This window comes from Pinus tabuliformis, chromosome 4_1 (assembly GCF_031772625.1).
Source record: "Pinus tabuliformis cultivar Carrire ecotype Pingquan chromosome 4_1, CPIR1, whole genome shotgun sequence".
NCBI classification, from domain to species: Eukaryota; Viridiplantae; Streptophyta; class Pinopsida; order Pinales; family Pinaceae; genus Pinus; species Pinus tabuliformis.
The window spans coordinates 29,578,997-29,586,335 of NC_142303.1; positions in this window are offsets into that span (position 1 = coordinate 29,578,997).

The following is a 7,339-nucleotide window of genomic DNA, read 5'->3' on the forward strand; positions in this document are numbered from 1 at the left end:
AAATGTTCCATATGGAAGAGCTTTTGTAATTTCATGTACTATCATGTTAAACAATTATTCATATTTGTTTAAAAAGAAGGATACAGTAGATTAACCCTGTCTGACGTGGACAATGCACCCATCATCAGAGACCAAAAAGCTAAAAGATGGTGAAAGCTAGTGTTGGTCAGTGCTCAAATAGGTCTAAGAGATCAAGAATATAAAATATTACTATATAAATTGAGAAATAGTAAAAAAAAAATTTAATGAGAAAAAATATAATAAATTATTAAATAAATTAATAAAGGGTAGAAAATAAAATTAATGAGGGCAAGAATAAATTATTAAATGATAAAAAATATAAAAATAATAAAAATAAAATAACTAACGGTCAAAGTTTTGAAGGGGGCACAAAGGGGAAGAAAAGAGGAAAAGAAGAAACAAGCATAAGGCCTAAAAATAAAGCAAAGAGAGAAAGAAAAATTATAGGTGTTCTCTATTAAAGTTATTGGTGTGCTTTTTGATATCTTCCCTCATGATTTGAGAATTATAAAATGGGACACAAGCTAGTACAGTGCTTGGTGTTAAAGGAGTGCTGGGAAATGGAAGATTTCGATACATGGTGATGGTTGGTATCAACTATGTGCTTTTAAGACGGGTTGTAAAGGTTCGACTTCTCAGGCCAATGTAAGACCTCCCCCATGAACAATTTTACGTAGTAATATTTATATTCTTGATTGTTATCTTGACCTATTTAAGCACTAACTATTAACACTCGCTTTCATCATCATCTTTTAGCTTTTTGGTCCATGATGATGGGTGGAGTGTCTACCCAAAATGTTGGACAAGGTTAATCTACTACACAGTTTGTATTTGAATTTTTTTTACAAATAAAATAAAATTAAAAAATAGAAAAATTAATCATTATAATTATTAATAAAACATTTTGACTAGTCAAATTACATAAAATTAAAATAACAAAATTAATAATTATATTTAAAATTATAGTTGTAATTAATAATATTTAAAATTATAATTATAATTAATAATTAAACCAGCGTAGATCCATGATAACTCTAGATCTACCAAGTTTTGAGAGGGATCAAATCTCTTGAGGTGCAAACATTTTTTTGATTGAAAATAGATTTTTGAGGTGTGGAACTCTTTTAGAGTGAAAAGAGATTTGATCCCTCTTGGCGTTTGGTAGATTCAAAGTTAAGATGGATCTAAACTAGTTTAAATTTATTCAAATTTTTGAAGTCATTTTTCAATTAATATTCTTTTAGCTAGGATTTGAACTTTAAATCTCATGTTTTACATAATATTTAATGTTTTTTAAACTCAAAATTGAACTTTTAAATCTCATGTTTTACATAATACTTCATAACCTAGAAAATTGTCTTATGGATTAATCACATTTTCAGGATTGGGTCGATGTTTTGAAACAACTAAAGTGGTTCATCCTTAGGACAAGGTGGAAAAAATCATACAATCTTCATGAATAAATAGTAAGGATGCATCATTGTTCAGGGTTAAAACTAGCCGTTAAGAACTTCATAATCTCATTACACTCGATTAATATTATTTTTTATTTTATAAGACAATATAAATGAAATATTTTTAAATTAATTCAAAAAATATATAATTTATTTAACTACAATTACATAATTGTCTTTACTCTACAGAGCCTCTTTGAGTATATAGAGTCTTTAGAGAAACACAGAGAAGAAAGAGAAGTCAAGCTACAAACAGAGTTAGCAACCATGCTGGAAAATAAATTCACATCTCTTGAAGACAAGATCCAAAAACAAATAGAAAATAAAATAGAACTATTGGAGAATAAGATGGAGGCAATGGAGACTAGGTTGCAGGTTATAGAAAAACAAAACCAAGATATGAACCAAACATTCCAACAAGTAGATGCTTATACTTTAGAGAGTCTTGAAATGAACGACATGATTAAAGAGCTAGAAGAAAAAGTTAATAGCTGCCTCACCATAAATAGTGTGGCAGGTAAATTAGATATCAAACCAATTAAAGATGAAATGAAAAAATTGATAGAATTAAACCATGAGCGTAAAAAAAGGGCCTTGAACCTTATAATCTTTGGTTTGAAAGAGGAGGTAGACGAGGATACTTTAGCCATAGCCCAGATAGAATTACATAACATATTACAAATTGAAACAACGTGTCGCACAGAAGCAACAAGGTTGGGGAAACTAACAGAGAATAAAGGAAGGTTGATCCGAATAAAGGTGTGCTCTCCTGACCATAAGTATGACATACTTAGTAAAACCTCAAGTCTAAAAGGAACGAGAATATTTATAAATGAAGATCTCATTCCATAAGATCAAGCAGAATTGAGAAAGGAGGTTCAAAAGTTAAAGGAAGCTAGGAAGGAAGGAAATGGGCAATAATAAAAAATAGAAAAGTTGTTATTCGAGATAGAAACCAAAAAGATAATAATAAATAGCAATTGAACATGCTTCGGATTCTTTCTTGGAACTGTCGGGGCTTTCCATGGAACAAAGGCCCCAAGCTAAGTTGGATCTCGAATGATGTTAATATTATTTTGCTTGTTGAAACTCGGGAGCACGAAGAATCTAAGGTCCCTAACATAGATGGCTTTACATTATGGTCTACTTGGAATAAGCGATCCTCTCGTAGAGGCATTGGGGGTATAGCTTGTTACATTAAGAAGAACATCTCTTCCCATGCTAGGATTTATAAAAACAACCCTTACAACCAATATAGTTGGATATAAATTACTAACATTTATAATAAAAAGACCTAAATAGCAATCTGTTATTCCCCCCTTCCCATCAATTCTAACTTCTATAAGAAAAAGAATCTAGATAAAAATAGTCCTTACAATGGTTTAGAGAATGATATTTCTAGCATAAGGAATGAAGGCAATATCCTTTTGATGGATGACTTTAATGCTCGAACTTCAAGCAACCAAGCTATTCTTCTAAGCAATCATTCCAACCCTAATCCTGTTTGGTTAGATGAAGACCTTCCTTTGGCTAGCCAGTACAAAAGGAGCTCTGAAGACCTCGGGGAGAACTTGTTTGGGTCGGAGCTAGTCAAACTTTGTAGTGCTCAGGATCTCATAATTTGCAATGGTCTAAAGAAGTGGCCCAATTCTAGCCATATGACCTGCATCCATGGGCTTGGTAGCAGTGCGGTAGACTATGTTATCTCTGATATCCCTCTATACAACGAAATAAAAAATTTTGACATCTTAAACAACCACGAGCCTGACTCTGATCATAAGACTTTACTTATAACTCTCAATTTTGTCATGCATAGAGATCTCATAGAAGATAATCCTTATAGCCAAAAGAAGTTAATATTTGATAGAAATAAAAAGATCTCTTTCTAAATGAATTAAAAACTAATTTGCTTCCTTTATCTAGTATAGACAACATATAAGATCTCTATTGTAATTTTACTACAACCCTCTCATATTCTCTTAACAAGTTCTCAATTGAAGTTTCAAGTAATAAAAGAAATAGCAAAACCAACCCATGGTATGACAAAGATTGTAAAAGTGCGAGGAGAGCAATTAAGGAAGTTGTTGATGAATCTCTTAAAATTGGCAAGATAAAAATATACAAAGCCCTAACTAAAAGGAAAAAAAGGCAATATATTCGTAAAAGACAAGAGAATCTCTTACACCTCTCTAAGGTAGCTCCTAAGAAATTCTGGAGGTAGATTCTAACTAGGAAAACTAAAGATAATAATAAAATTTCTTTACACGACTGGAATTCCTATCTTAAAAAGATTTATGAATCTCCAAATGTCATGGATAACTTTGAAACCCTGCTCACAACGAAAGAAGTTTTCTCATTAGAAGACATTGATTTTAGGGTTAATCGCTTGGCTAATGGGAAAGCTAAGGACATTGAAGGTTACCAGGCAGAAATCTTAAAAATTGGAGGTCCTGTTCTCATCCCCCACGTTCACAAGCTTTTCAATCAAGCGGTCAAGCAAGGGTTCCCTAAACCATGGACTCAAAGCCTCATTATCCCTATTTTTAAAAGTGGGGATACAAATAACCCCTCTAATTATTAGACAATTATGATCAGCCCTCTCCTAGCCAAGTTATATGGTATTATTTTGGAAAGGAAGTTAAGCATATGGCTTGAAAGTGAAGGTAAGCGGGCTAAAGGCCAAGTGGTTTTAGAAAGCAACACTCAACAACAGACCACCTCATTACACTTAGGATCATTGTGGAAGAATGCCACAATGATAAATCCAATCTCTTTTGTTACTTTGTGGACTTTAAAAAGGCTTTCTATACGGTTCCTAGAAACAACCTTTGGAACAGATTAGAAGAGCTTAAGGTTCCTTTTGAGTTGAGAGCTGCCACTATAAGGTTATATGAGAATGTAATTGTCAAGTTAAAGAGCAATGAGGGGTGGTCGAAAGATATTAAGTGTAATACCAGAGTTAAACAAGGTTGCCCCCTCTCCCCTACCCTATTTGGCATTTATATCGACAAGCTAGAAGGTTGTTTAGAGGATGCAGGATGTGCTGGCACGATCTTAGCTGGGATAGTCATCATCCTTCTTCTCTACGCCGATATTGTTCTTCTCGCAAGGTGCCCATCTGATCTTGATAAGCAACTTATACTTCTTAAGGATTTCTGCTCTACCATGGGTATGATTGTTAACATTGACAAAACAAAAGTTATGATTATCAAATCCAAGAAGGACACTTACACTAATTTTATGTATGACAATAGTAACTTGGAGGAAGTGTCTTCCTACAAGTACCCAGGAATTGATATTCATCACAAGCTCAACTGGAACTATAGCAATGAGAAAAGGATTAATGGGGGATGGAAAACTTATTTTGGTCTTGAAAATAATTGTAAAACGACAAACCTCGTAATGTGGGATAGAAAGAAGTTCCTCTTTGAAACTTTAGTCACTCCGGTTATCTTATATGGATGTGAGGTTTGGGGTTGTAGCATCTCTAGAGAATCCTGGAGAAAGATTGAGCAAATCCAGAAGTGTTTTATAACATATAACCTCAAAATTAAAAGCAACACACCCTATCCTATTCTCCTTATAGAAGTGGGTCTTTCCCCTATCGAGAGCCTAGCTATGACTAGGCTTTTGTTGTACAAGCACAATCTCAATAACATAGGAGACCATAGACTTCCTAAACTAGCTTTAAACTCCAGCCAAAACCACCTAAGGCTCAAATGAGGTTGGTATAAATACACTAGGGCCTGGTTAAACCATAGGGAGATCGATGAGAATGTTGTATTGCAAAACATTAATAACATTAAAAATATTGTTACTTCTAAGTTCAAAGAAAAAATGTGGTGTGAGAAAGATTTAGTAGCTAAAAGATAATTAAGATATTATAAGGAGGTCATCAACCCCACCCTAGAAGATCAAAAGTATCTCTCTATTTTATCTAGCTCAAAGAAGAAAATTTATATAACCAAGATTAGAACGAACTCTCATGAGCTCCATAGTGAAACGGGTTGTTGGGCAGTTCCTAAAACACCATGGATGGAAAGGTTCTGCCATCTTTGTGAGAATACGAACATTGAGGATGAAATTAACTTCCTCTTAGAGTGCCCCGCGTACAACCGCATTAGATCTCAGTTTCAAAATCTTTGTTGCGATACTGACCTTCCTAGCCTTTTACGTTGTCAAAATTACAGTGAGCTCGGGAGGCTTTTCTCCAAGCTTTTTGAGCATAGGAATAAAATCTTAAATCAAACTAAATAATTCGTTTCTTTAGGTCTGATAGACCAAAGTTTGGTCTCAGTGGGCATTAACCACCATCATCATCATCATCAATTATCTCATAAATCTTTTATTTTTATAAATATATCTTATGTTTATCATATTAATTATTATTACATATTTCAAATTTATATTATTTAAAAATAATATTTTATATAATTATTTATTTGTATAATTTATTAATTTTCTATTACATTGTTATTTTTTATTTAAAAGGGGTTAAAATTTATTTATTTTTAAATATAGGATGTTAATAATTTTAATAATTTTAAATTTATTTTTATATTAATTAATAATTTATTTAAAATGATATAGAGAAAAGAGTGGTGAGGCTACATCATGGTTATGTCTAAAAATAACACCTGAATAGGTGGGGATTGAACATGTGACTTAACATCTAGGAGTGCCTTAACAAGGCAAGAATAACACCTAAATAGGGTGGGGAATTGACTAGGTGACACTTAACATCTAGGAGTGCCATAATAAATGGACAATTTATTTTATATATCCAAATCCAAGACAAATGCACAATTTATTTTTATATTTAATATTAAAAATTTTAATATTTAATTTTTATTTTTTATTTTTTTCCTAATGAGAAGAATCAACAATTAGTTGTTCAGTCATATACTTGTTTGACATGGGGTCAATTCCGCCCACTACCCCTATACCTCTGGGTCTACAACCTCTCTTTATCTCCATAAACCGGGTTACATCTTGAGAATTGAAATTTAAATCTCTTAGTTTTCACAATACTTCATTTCATGTTCGCCAATTGAACTACATAAAAGACTTCAATATTTAAAATTTTAATTTGAGTTTTTTTAATAATTTTTTGTTATTTTTCCGAAACTTTTCCTATATAGAGTTTAATGTTTTTCATTAAATTATATATATATATATATATATATATATATATATATATATATATATATATAATTATAATTTTATGTCTTTTAAAATATTGCATAAATATTAATAAGTTAATATAAAAAATATAAATTTCAAAACATTTTTATTAAATTAAATTAAATTATATATATATATATATAATTTTATGTCTTTTAAAATTTGCATAAATATTAATAATTTAATATAAAAAATACAAATGTTTAGTGTACAATTTAGAGTTTTTTTTAAGGCACATGCTAATGTTAAAGATTAATGTGGCCAAATAATTTTGATTTTTGATGATTTAGATGTTCAAAACTACTTAAACCACAAATTAAGTGTACCAATTTTCTAAAAAATCATATTACTTAATAAAAAAATTAATAATAAATTTTTAATTTTTAATTTTTTCTCTCTATATTTCTCAGTTCAAAGACAACATGGAAAGTTATGGAGAGATCGCTCTTGAGAAAGTCTATTTAAGGAGGAATTTATCAAGAAATAGAGAACACTGATTGTGAAGTTTCATAGAAACAAATACATCATCTTTAATTCTAAATTTAACCTCAAAAAAATTAACAATATCCTTTGAATTTTAATTAAGATTATTAATTTATTCACCACAATTTGAAACGCACGGAAGACAGAAACTTCATTCTTAAATTTTAGGTCATTAAAAAATTCATTAATAAAAAAAA